Raw genomic sequence first — 12,467 nt, forward strand, 5'->3', positions numbered from 1 at the left:
AAGTAAATATAATATGCATTTTCTCTGATTTTTTTTTTTTTTTTGAGACAGGGTTTCTTTGTGTAGCCCTGGCTGTCCTGGAACTCACTCTGTAGACCAGGCTGGCCTGCATTTTTTTCTGATTAATGAGTCCTGGAATTCTTCATTTGTATGGTGTGTGTGTGTGTGTGTGTGTGTGTGTGTGAGAGAGAGAGAGAGAGAGAGAGAGAGGGAGAGAGAGAGAGAGAGAGAGAGAGAGAGGGAGAGAGAGAGAGAGAGAGAGAGAGAGAAAGAGAGGGCAGAAGGAACGCAGAAGACTTACTATCTCTTTATGATAGCTACATTCACAATCTTCTCATACCATGCATTACTGTTAGCTATACTCACATTACTGTGTGACACAACACCAGAACTTATTCCTTCTTTCTAACTCAGGGATGCTCCAAGTGTTGGGCTTCTCTTTGTTCTCTCCCTAGCCTCCTGTAACCACTATTCTCACTGCTTCAGTGAGGTAACTCTTTTAACTTCTGTCAGTGAGATCATGTAATGCTTGTCTGACATAAATGACAAAATTTCATGTACTTAATTAATTTATTTATTAGTTAATTATCTTTGCATCTTTACCGAAGTTCCCCTCCCTTCTCTCCCCACAGTTTCCCCCATCCACTCCTCCTCCCTTTCTCTTTAGAAAATGAATATTAAACAACCTATCATATCGAGTTGGATAGAGTAAGAGTAGCCGCATCCTCTCCTATTGAGAGGCAACCCAGTAGGGGAAAGTGTCAATAGCAGGGAACAGAGTCAAAGACAGCGCCTGCTCCCACTGTTGGATAGAGCGTGAAGACCCACATGAAGACCAAGCCACACAAATGTAACATGTGTAGCGGGCCTAAGTCAGTCCCATGCAGACCAGAAGGTTTGGTGGTTGATTTGTTGTCCCAATCTCTCCATTGGAAGTCTTGTTTAGTTACAGGAGATGGTCTGTTCAGGCTCCATATTCCCAACTGCGTGAAGTCTTTGCTATGGTCACTCTCATAAATTCCTGGGGTTTACTTGGCCCTTTTTCTCTAGCTCATCCAGAGATTCCAGCCCCATTCCAGTTGTCTCTTTTCCTCCATCTTCCCCCAACTCATCTCTCCTTTTCCCATCTTCACCCTGTTCAGTTCCCTCCCCCAATCCACCCACAATGTCTAATCTATACCTCCCTTTTATTGAGATTCACACATACCTCCCCTTCCACAGCTCTCCTTGTTATTTAGCTTCTTGGGGTCTGCAGATTGTAGCATGGCTATCCTTCACTTTATGGTTAGTATCTGCTTATAAGTGAGTACACACCATGTCTGTATTTCTGAGTCTGGGTTACTTCACTCAGCATGATCTTTTCTGCTCCATCTATTCACCTGCAAATTTTATGATGTCATTGTTTTTAATAGGTGACTAATTAAATCCTGTACATAAATATACCACATTTTCTTTACTCATTCGTTGATTGAGGGACATCTAGGTTGTTACAAGTTTTTGGCTATTATGAATAAAGCCGCTATGCATATTTGAACAAATGTTCTTGTTGTAGGATGGACAATCCTTTGGGTATTTGCACAAGAGTGGTAGAGCTGGGTCTTGAGGTAGATTGATTAAGAACTTTCTGAGAAAGTACCAAATTGATTTCCAAAGTGGCTGTAAAAGTTTTCACTCCCATCAGCAATGGAGGAGTGCTCACCTTGTTCCACACCCTCACCAGCATGAGCTGTCACAGAGATTTTGTTTTGTTTTGTTTTGTTTTGTTTTTTTCGAGACAGGGTTTCTCTGTGTAGCCCTGGCTGTCCTGGAACTCACTATGTAGACAAGGCTTTCCTGGAACTCAGAAATNTGCCTGCCTCTGCCTCCTAACTGTTGGGATTAAAGGTGTGCGCCNCCNCGCCTGCCTTTTTTTTTTTTTTTTTAATTTTATTTATCTATCTATTTATTTATTTATTTATTTATTTCACTGAGTTTTTATTTTAGCCAGTATGATAGGTGTAAAAATAGTTTTCATTTGCATTTCTCTGATCGATAAAGTTGCTGAATTTTTCTTTAAGTGCTTCTCAACCATTATAGATTCCTCTTGTGAGAATTATCTGTTTAGTTGTGTACTCCAATTTTTAAACAGATTATTTGGGTTGTTGATGTCTAGTTTTCTATGAGTACTTTATATATTTTGGATGTCAGCCCTCTATCTAATGTGGTAAAATTTTTTTCCCATTGGTAAAAATCTTTTTCCCATTATGTAAACTGCTGTTTTGTCCTTTTGACAGTGTCCTTTGTCTTTTTTGTTTGTTTGTTTGTTTCTTTGAGACAGGGTTTCTCTGTGTAGCCCTGGCTGTCCTGGAACTCACTCTGTAGACCAGGCTGGCCTTGAACTCAGAAATCTGCCTGCTTCTGCCTCCAAGTGTTGGAATTGAAGGCGTGTGCCACCACATCCAGCTTCAGTGTCCTTTGTCTTACTGAAGCTTTTTAATTTCATGAAGTGCCATTTATTAATTGTTGCTCTTAGTCCCTGCACAATTGGTGTTCTGTTTAGGAAGTTATCTCCTGTGCCAGTTCCTTCAGGGCCATTTACAACTTTTTCTTCTATCAAGTGCTTCTGGTTTTATGCTGAGGTCTTTGATCCACTTGGGTTTGAGTTTTGTGAAGGGTGATAAATATGGATTTAATTGCATTCTTTTACATGTAAACATCCAGGTAGATCAGCACCATTGATTGGAGATGCTTCCCTTTTTCCCTTGTATAATTTTGGCTTCTCTGTCAAAAATGAAGTGTCCATAGGTATATGGATTTACTTCTTGGTCTTTGCTTCAATTCCATTCATCACCGTGTTTGTTTTCAATGTCAGCACCATGTGGTCTTTTAAATTACTTTTGCTCTGTAATACAGCTTGCAATCAGGGATGATAATACCTCCAGAAGTTCTGTAATTGCACAGGATTGTTTTAGCTATCCTGAGTTTTTTTTCCATATGAATTTGAGTATTGTTCATTCAAGTTCTGTAAAGAATTGTTCTGGAATTTTGATGAAAACTACATTGAATCTCTAGATTGCTTTTGGTAAGAGGGGCATTTTTACAATGTTAACCCTACCAACCCATGAGCATCTTTTCATTCTCTGACATCTCCTTCAATTTCTTTCTTCAAAGACTTGAAGTACTTGTCATACAGGTCTTTTACTTGCTTGGTTAGAGTTACTCCAAGGTACTTTATGTTATATGTGGCTATTGTGAATGCTGCTGTCTCTCTAATTCTTTCTCAGCCCATTTATCAGTTTTAAATAGGAGGACTACTGATTTTTTGAGTTAATTTTGTATCCAGTCACTTTGCTGAAGGTATTTGCCAGCTGTAGAAGTTCTCTGTAAGAATTTTTGGTGTCACTCATGTATACTATCATACATATCATCTGCAAATAGAATCCTTCAACTTCTTTCTCAAATTGTATCACCTTCATCCCCTTTAGTTGTCTTATTCCTCTAGGTAAAACTTTGATACGATATTGAACATACACACAGAGGGTAAACAGCCTTGTCTTGTTGCCCATTTGAGTGGAATTGATTCAAGTTTCTCTTCATTAAGTTTGATGTTGGCTATTGGCTTGCTGTATATTTCCTTTATTGTGTTTAGGCATGTACCTTGTATCCCTGATCTTTCCAACATTTTTATCATGACGTGGTATTGGATTTTGTCAAAGACTTTTTAACATCTGATAGATGCTTGTGGTTCTCTTTTTTCTTTCACTTTGCTTTTATAGTGGTTTACATTGATAGGTTTTAGTTTTTTCATGGTGAAGCACCCTTGCATCTCTGGGATGAAGTGTACTTGATCATGGTAGATGATCTTTTTGATGTTCTTGGGTTCAATTTGTATGCATTTTATTGAATATTTTAGCATTAATGTTCATAAAGGAAATTGGTCTGAAATCTCTTTCTTTTGGGGTCTTTGTGTGGTTTAGGTATCAGGGTTACTGTGATGAATTTGGCAAGGTTCCTTCACTTTCTATTTTGGAATAGTTTGAGGAGTGTTAGTATTAGCTCTTTTTTGAAGGTCTGGTAGAATTCTGTACTAAAACCATCTGGCCCTGGGGCCTTTGACTTGGAAATGTTAATGACTGTTTCTATTTCCTTAGGTATTATAGGTCTACTTAAATTGTTTATGTGATCTTGATTTAATTTGGTAAGTGGTAGCTATGAAGACAATTGTTCATTCCTTTTAAGTTCTCAAATTTTGTGGAGTATGAGGAACACATTTTTTTAAATACTTTTTATTGGTGCTTTGGGAATTTTATATCAGGAACCCCAGGCCCACTCATATCTCCTTCCTCTTGTATTTACCCTCTACCTTTCCAACCTCTCCATAACCGAGAAAATATCTCGTTGTGGAAGCTGTAGTATGTTACATTTCAACTCCCAGTATTCCCCTTTGTCCACACTTCTTTGCTTGCAGATGTTGATTGCAATAACTCTGTTTGGTATGAGACCTCTAGATTTCACTGCTCTATTAATACTGAAACCCCACTAGCATTCTTTTTGGCTATCCTATTGTTTCTCTGTGCCTTTGAAATTCTGTAGTTTTGAATCTGTAAGACAAGCCCCTTCATGCTCTTTAGCAGTTCATTTATGGTTTAGATGTTGGGGTGCCCCAATTCAAACCCCGGTTCTGAGCCTGAGGGGTATCTGAGATGGTCAGCCTACCACCTCTTCTACTCTTACTACCTTCGGGCCAGGCTCACTGGCAACCACTCCAACCAGTGCCAGCTTTGCTCTGCTGCCTAGGTGAAGTAAAGGTCCTGCTCCTCCAACTGAGGGGCATGGCCATTTCTCCTCTCATGACCCCAGGGACAACACTTCTGCCTGACATAGAAGCTGAAAGAAAAGGGGAGTGAAAGGATGTCTCCCATGCCATTGCCATGGTCCAGCAGACAAGAGGTAGGGCTGGGTTTTCTACACTCAGGTGAGGTGCAGGGTCTGCTATCTCAAGTGCTGTAGCAGGTAAGTAGCAGGACCAGCTCTCTAGCCCTGATAATCTTGGGGTGAGATCTCTTGCCTACTATAGTTGGCAACAAATGAGGGGAGCATATCTTCCTTGTCAATGCCAACACACACAAGCAGACAAGAGGCAGAGCTGGCCTTTGTACACTCCCACCCTTTGGGCAGACTCACCTGTACCCCTAGAACTAGGGTCAGATTTACTGTGCTGTCCGGGCAAGGTGCAGGGCTCATTCTCTCAAGTGCTGCAGCCCACCCAGGCTCTGAATTGGTGAGTCTAGGCTACCCCTTTCTTTAAGAGTATGTTAGTCACACATGAAACTCAGAAGAGCGAAGACCAAAATAGCATTTGAAATGTAAATGAAGCAAATACCTAATAAAAAATGAAAAAAGAGTATATTAGTCTACTAATCATTCAGATATTCATAGGTCACACACTGAGCACAGACACAGCCTCTCTCCTCTCAGCCACCTACAAACACCCATGTGACACCTACTCCAGAGCCTCCAGGGGCAGGGAGTTGAGATTTTTAAAGTAAGACCCAATGATTCTTTGGATTTCCTCAGTGTCTGTTGTTATGCTCCATCTTTATTTTCTGATGTTGTTAATTTGGATATGCTCTCTGCCCTTTAGCTAGTTTGGCTAATGTTTGTCTATCTTATTGATTTTTTTTCAAAGAACCAACTCTATTTCCTTGATTCTTTGGATTATTCACTTTGTTTCTATTTTATTGATTTTAGTCCTGAGCTTGATACTTTTTTTGCTGTCTACTCCTCTTCTATGAGTTTGCTTCTTTTTGCCTAGAGTTTTCAGATGTACTCTCAAATTGCTAGTATGAGATCTTACTAATTTCTTTATAATGGTACTTAGAGTTACGAAGAATTTTCATCTTAGTACTGCTTTCATTGTCCCATAGTTTTGGTTATGTTGTAGCTTCATTTTTATTGAATTCTATTGAGACTTATTTTTTCCTTTACCCAGTGGTCATTGAATTATTTCATTTTCATCAGTTTCATTTTCATCAGTTTCATTTTCAACAACTTTCTGTTGTTTTTGTTTTTGTTCAAGTTCAGCTTTAATTCATGGTGATATGATAACATACAAGGGATTATTTCAGTTTTCTTCAATCTGGTGAGACTTGCTTTGTGATTGAGTATGTGTTCAATTTTGGAGGTTTCATGAGCTGCTAAAAGGTGTGCTTTTTTGTGTGTTTGAGTGAAATGTTCTGTAGATATTCATTAAATCCACTTAAGCCATAACCTCTGTTAGGTCCATTATTTTTCTATTTAGTTCTCTCTGGATGACTTGTCCATTGGTGATAGTGGCGTGCTGAAGTCTCTCATTATTAATGTGTTGGGTTTGATGTGTGATTTAAGCTTAATGTTTCTTTTATGAATGTGGGCACCCTTGCATTTGGTGCATAGATATTCAGAATTGAGACTACATCTTGATAGATTTTTTTTCCTTTGAGGGGTATGTAATGTCCTTCTTCATCTCTTTTGATTAATTTTGGTTAAATGTCTATTTTGTTAGATATTAGAATGGGTGCTCCTTGCTTCTTGTTTGCACTTGCTTAATATAAATGATAAAACCAACCAACCAAACAACAAACAACAAACACTCCCAAACAAGCCAAAAATTGAAACAAATAACAGAAAAGTCAATCAAACAGAATGAAACTCATCATTTTTTTCAGTGATTATGTTAATTTTAATTGTTCTTTTATGTCTTTCTCCCCCTACCCCACCCCAATGATAAAAATGTTTATCATTTGAAAGAACTCATTTAAGTAGAAATAAATTTTGTGTTTTTCTTTTTCAGCCACAGCATAAAAAGAAATAGTGATAAATTGTGTGCTGAAGAAGCTCTGCCTTCAATGGTCGACTTCCATTTCAAAATTTGGTTTTGGTGAAGTTAAGTTCATTGATTTTATAATTGTTCTTATGGTTAGTGATAATTCACGGATATGACTGAATTTTAAAACTGTATATTGAAAACCATATTTACGTATTAAGGTTCTATATGTTCATATACTCACATGCTTTAGGAGGAAAGGGAGAGAGAGAGAGAGAGAGAGAGAGAGAGAGAGAGAGAGAGAGAGAGAGAGAGAGAGAGTTCATTTACTAAGCCTGTTCATAGAACACTGCTCAGACAACATTTTTTGTGTGTCACAATTTCCCTATTCTCATCTCTGCTGACTCCCATCTCTTTGTTCACACTACAGTTTTTGGAGCTTAACTTTGACTTTTTGGGTTTGGAAGCTTCTTTGCTTTCCTTCTTGTTATTTTACTATATAGGAGATTGGCAAATTCTCTCATCTGCTCTTTTCTGAAATCAAGATTCCTTGCTCCAGGCACTCACTAGATATATTTGAAGCACATCATAAAGAGAACTCTAGAACTGTACTCTAAGTTGGAAGAACACTAGTTCTACTCTTGACTGGTAACTATCTGGAGGGGCCACCTAGAAAAATAATAAATGCCTGGAATTTAAATTGCTCCTGCCTGTATGTACCAAGTCTGCCCAGGTCCTTAGAAAGTGGCTTCTAGCAATGGTACCCAAATCATAAACACCTTTAAAGCCAAAATTTTCATTTTTCAAATAAGCATTAGCGAGAACAGAGTTTGATTATATGTCCTCTCCCTTTCTTCCTTTCTGTCATCCCTTCCCCTTCCTCTTTCCCCCTCTTTCCTTTCCTCCCCTCCTTCCTATTTCCCTTTCTCTCCTTCCTGCTTCTTTGTCCTTCCCCCTCCTTCCCTCTCTCCCTTTCTTTCCTTCTGACTTAAATAGGAATAAATAAAGTAAAGAATTCACTGGAGAATACTTTCGACATGATACTGGAGACATTTACTTTTATAAGGGAAGGGATAAAAGGAAGTACTTGCCACCAGGGCAGGGATTTATTTACTTTGCTAGTAGTTCTCAAATTATACCCATGGGCTCTATGCTTTGGAAGGCACTGAAGAATTCTATGTATAGAAGTGAGATATTGTCAAATGAAAAAATCCAGGAAGCGGATTTCTACAACTGTTCAGGACATGTCTGCCTTCGTGGAGGTTATCGGCCGTCTATGAATGGATGATATTTAACAGCATGTGGTTGTGCTTAACACAAATCATCAAAGCCTAGAAGAATGAATGAAGAATGAAGAGTGATTATCAAAAGCTGGGAGGTCTAGGGAGGTAATTTGGATAGAAAGGTTGTTCTGGGCCATGTGCATTAGATTCTTCTTTGTGTCATCTACTCTGCGCACCGCACATTCCTTGTCTCCAGAGTGTTTTCTTTTACTACTGTTTTAAGGAGCAGGGTTTACTCATATTACTTTAAATGATGTGAGGGTGGGGATAGGGAAAGTAATTGGGTATTATCATAAGGGTTTGAAAAGTAATAAGATTAATACAGAACTCATGGTATTTAGCCATTCTGTGACTCATATATCTTGTTTTATAAATAATAATAATAGTATCAATTCATTAAGATTTTATAGAAAATGAAATGATCCATGTATGGTATTTATCTCAGAATGATGAAAAGTAGGTTTTTTTAGTCTACATATTTTTTATTACTAGTAAATTTTGGAGCCATATAGCTTTTTTTTTCTGTTGGGACCCTATGCCTCTAATTCTGTATTCTCCTTATTGTCTCTCTTGATTTCAAGATTTTAAAACTTGTATGAATTGTACCTACTATTGCTCTCTGTCATACTTCTTTTAGTCTCCAAACAGTAGCTTTTTTTTGAAAGAGTAGAAATGGGATTATTCCTTGTACCAGTGTGGAAGTTATTGAAAAATTAATCTCCTCACACAAAAGGAGAGTTAGGATTTAATCTAGAGATCCTATTTATGTTTGTATAGTATTACATCTCTGATAATTGTTAGTTTAAGGAGAGATGGTAAATACATTTTGGGACATTATTAGTTCAGGGTTATAGAACATAAAAATCAGCAATAGCAGACAAGAGCCCTTGGGTCTGTTTATCTTGCATCATAAACAATGTAAAATGCTGTACACAAATGCCTCTGAGCATGCTCAAGACTTCCTAAAATGTTTTAGCTGTAAAACGGAAAGGATACCTTATTTACTCTAAGAATCTGCCTAACTTAACTTCTAACTGTTCCAGTAGATAATTCTTTCTGTTGCTGTTGTTTTGAGACAGGGTCTCATGTATCCTAGGAGGACCTTAAACTGGTGACCTTGAACATTTTAAAGCTTATTTTCATTTTTAAGAATTTCATCTGTGGATATTTTATTTAAATCATTTCACATTTCTCCTATGTACCCTCTATTCTCACTCAAATTTATGACTACTTCTTTAATTATCATTGTTGCACATATATGTCTCCTTGCAATTTTAAGTTTTGCATTAGCATGCACTTTAGAGCCCACTCACTTGAAATGGTGTCAGTCATTAACAAATGGCAGGACTCTAGTTATTATTGCCTTCCCTACTGGATCTACCATTGTTTGACTTTCTGGCAGTATACATAGGGGTCTGTTAGGTTGCCTATGCTATCCTTAAAACCTGGTGCCCTTATTCCTTTAAGAAGGCAGTTGTACCAAAATTAATTTTCAATAATACATTTATGCTATGGGCTAATTTAATGACTATTCAGTTATGTCTATTTTTAAAGGCATTTTTTATTAGATATTTTCTTCATTTATATTTCAAATGCTATCTCCAATTCCCCCCCCCCCAAAAAAAAAAAACTCAACCAAACAAACAAACAAAAAGACAACAACAGAAAAATGTTATCCCTAAACCCCCCTACACCGTCCCCCGGCCCTGCTCCCCAACCCACCCACCCCCACTTCCTGGGCTGGCATTCTCCTGTACTGGGGCATATATTCACAATACCAAGGGCCTCTACTCCCATTGATGGCCGACTAGGTCATCCTCTGCTACATTGCAACTAGAGACACAGCTCTGGAGGGTACTGGTTAGTTTACATTGTTGTTCCTCCTATAGGGTTGCAAACCCCTTTAGCTCCTTGGGTACTTTCTCTAACTCCTTCATTGGGGGCCCTGTGTTCCATCCAATAGATGACTTTGAGCATACACTTCTGTATTTGCCAGGCATTTGCATAGCCTCACAAGAAACAGCTATATCAGAGTTCTGTCAGCAAAATCTTGGTGGCATATGCAATAGTGTTTGGGTTTGGTGGTTGTATATGGGATGAATCCCTGTGTGGGGCAGTCTCTGGATGGTCTTTCCTTTCATCTCTACTCTGAACTTTGTCTCTGTAACTCCATCCAGGGATATTTTGTTCCTCATTCTAAGAAGTATCCACACTTTGGTCTTCCTTCTTACTGAGTTTCATGTGTTTTGCAAATTATATCTAGGATATTCTAAGTTTCTGGGCTAATATCTGCTTATCAGTAAGTGCATATCATGTGTGTTCTTTTGTGATTGGGTTACCTCACTCAGGATGATACCCTCCAGATCCATCCATTTGCCTAAGAATTTCATGAATTCATTGTTTTTAATTGCTGAGTAGTATTCCATTGTGTAAATGTACCACATTTTCTGTATCCATTCCTCTGTTGAGGGACATCTGGTTTCTTTCCAGCTTCTGGTTATTATAAATAAGGCTGCTATGAACATAGTGGAGCATGTGTCCTTATTACAAGTTGGAACATCTTCTGAGTATATGCCCAGGAGAGGAACTGCTGGATCTTCCTATAGTACTATGTCTAATTTTCTGAGGAATTGCCAGAGTGATTTCCAGAGTGGTTGTACCAGCTTGCAATCCCACCAACAGTGGAGGAATGTCTCTCTTTCTCTACATTCTTGCCAGCATCTGCTATTAGCTGAATTTTTTTTTCTTAGCCACTCAGCCATGTCTTACAGAATCCAGCTATTTTCTTGTGTATCTTTCATCTACCCAAAATTAGAGGAGACATTTACTTTTTATATGTCTTTCTTTCTCCTGGTAGGAAAGCTCACTCTACATTCTTCACAAAGGTTCTGATTGTCTTTGGGTTGAGACATGTCAGGTGTTTCTAGACATTCTGTTAGCATACTTTCTTTGTGTCTATTCCCTTTTCTGGACTAATTGTTGGGTACTATTTACTGACAGAAGAAAACCAAATGTAAAAACTGGAGTGTGTTACCTGGCATGTCGTTTGAAAGGATATTGGTATTGTGATAGTTAAAACCCTCACAGCCTCACACAGACATTTTTCCAGTTCAGTGGTGTACACTGTCTCTTACCCTTGTTGATAACAGGATATACAGATGAGAAATGTATGATGTGATTCCCGTGTGATGGGATAAAATGAGGTGTCCAGATGTCTATAAAGTGGGTGAGCTTCTAAGACCTGTGAGAGCAGATATCAGGAACAACCCCTCCAGGCTAGTGTTTTGGGTATAGACTTATGAGAAAGAGACCTAGGGGAGGGCCTTGGATGTCCTATAGGCAAGTGACATCAACCATACCAGAATTCAATACTTCTATTAGTCTTTATCATATGCATATGAAGTAAAGTCAATAGTATGGATATGGAAGAGTGAAAAAGTCTACATGGCTTGTCACGAAGTCACACAGTATTAGTGATTGAGAAAGAAATTACTTGTACCCAGTTCCAACTGCAAGCACGGTGTATGAGGCAAGGACAAGTTGAAGTTCTGTCTATCCAAAATGGTTCATCTGTCTGGCTGGAGACAATTGTGTCTGAAAGGAAAGTAAGTTGGGAAATACTGAGTAGGAGGCTTTCAAAAGACTGGAGAAGTATGGCCCCTGTGTGGAATGGGGTTGGAACCTGTGGCTGTAATAGCTCTGGGCACAAGGCTCTGCTTGTGATGCAAGTCCAGCTGATGCTTTCTTGAAGCAGAAAGGGACTTAGTTTTCAAGTGGTTGCTCATTGCAGTTATTAGTGTCCAGGATGCCATCTTGATTACTCAACATTATTCCTCATCTCTGACTCCCATGCTAGCTTGTGCTTTAATGGGAATTTCAGAGTGATATTCTTAAACAGTTGGTCTCTTCAGGCTTCTGCTTCAAGCTTCCAAAGGTTCTAAAGAGCCCTGTGAACAAAGTCCAGCCTTGGCATTATGTTCATAAACTGTCAGCTTAGGGTAAATCTATACTCATTGTTTCTTCTTGATGTTCCTATGCTCAAGCCTCATTTGGCTGCCTTTCCTTCTCAAACTTGCCATATGTGACTGGTAGACACTCACGGTAGGCTGTGTCTGATGTATCCTTGTAGGAATTGGCTTGATAATCTCCACAACTCTCTCAGATTGTTATTTCCAGTTTACAGCTAAGAAAACGGAGACTTACAAAGATGTAAAAATGCTTGTTTGGGGTCCCTACACTGTTGAGCTCAGAAATAGGATTTAAGCTCTAAGCCCTGACTCTTCATTGTCATTGTGTGTGATTCATCTTTCCTATCCTTTCTTCAAATGGACTCTTGCTTTTTCCACACAGTGCAGATCAACTGTCTCCTCTACGATTTTCCCCTGATTTCCTTTCCCCAT

General features: G+C 38.7%; 1 pseudogene; it reads right to left on the reverse strand.

Moving 5' to 3' along the window:
• Positions 1 to 5,384: 5,384 nt before the first annotated feature.
• Positions 5,385 to 5,507, reverse strand: LOC115064486 (annotated as a pseudogene).
• Between the last annotated feature and the right edge of the window lie 6,960 nt (positions 5,508 to 12,467).

This window comes from Mus pahari, chromosome 7 (assembly GCF_900095145.1).
Source record: "Mus pahari chromosome 7, PAHARI_EIJ_v1.1, whole genome shotgun sequence".
In the NCBI taxonomy this organism is placed as follows: Eukaryota; Metazoa; Chordata; class Mammalia; order Rodentia; family Muridae; genus Mus; species Mus pahari.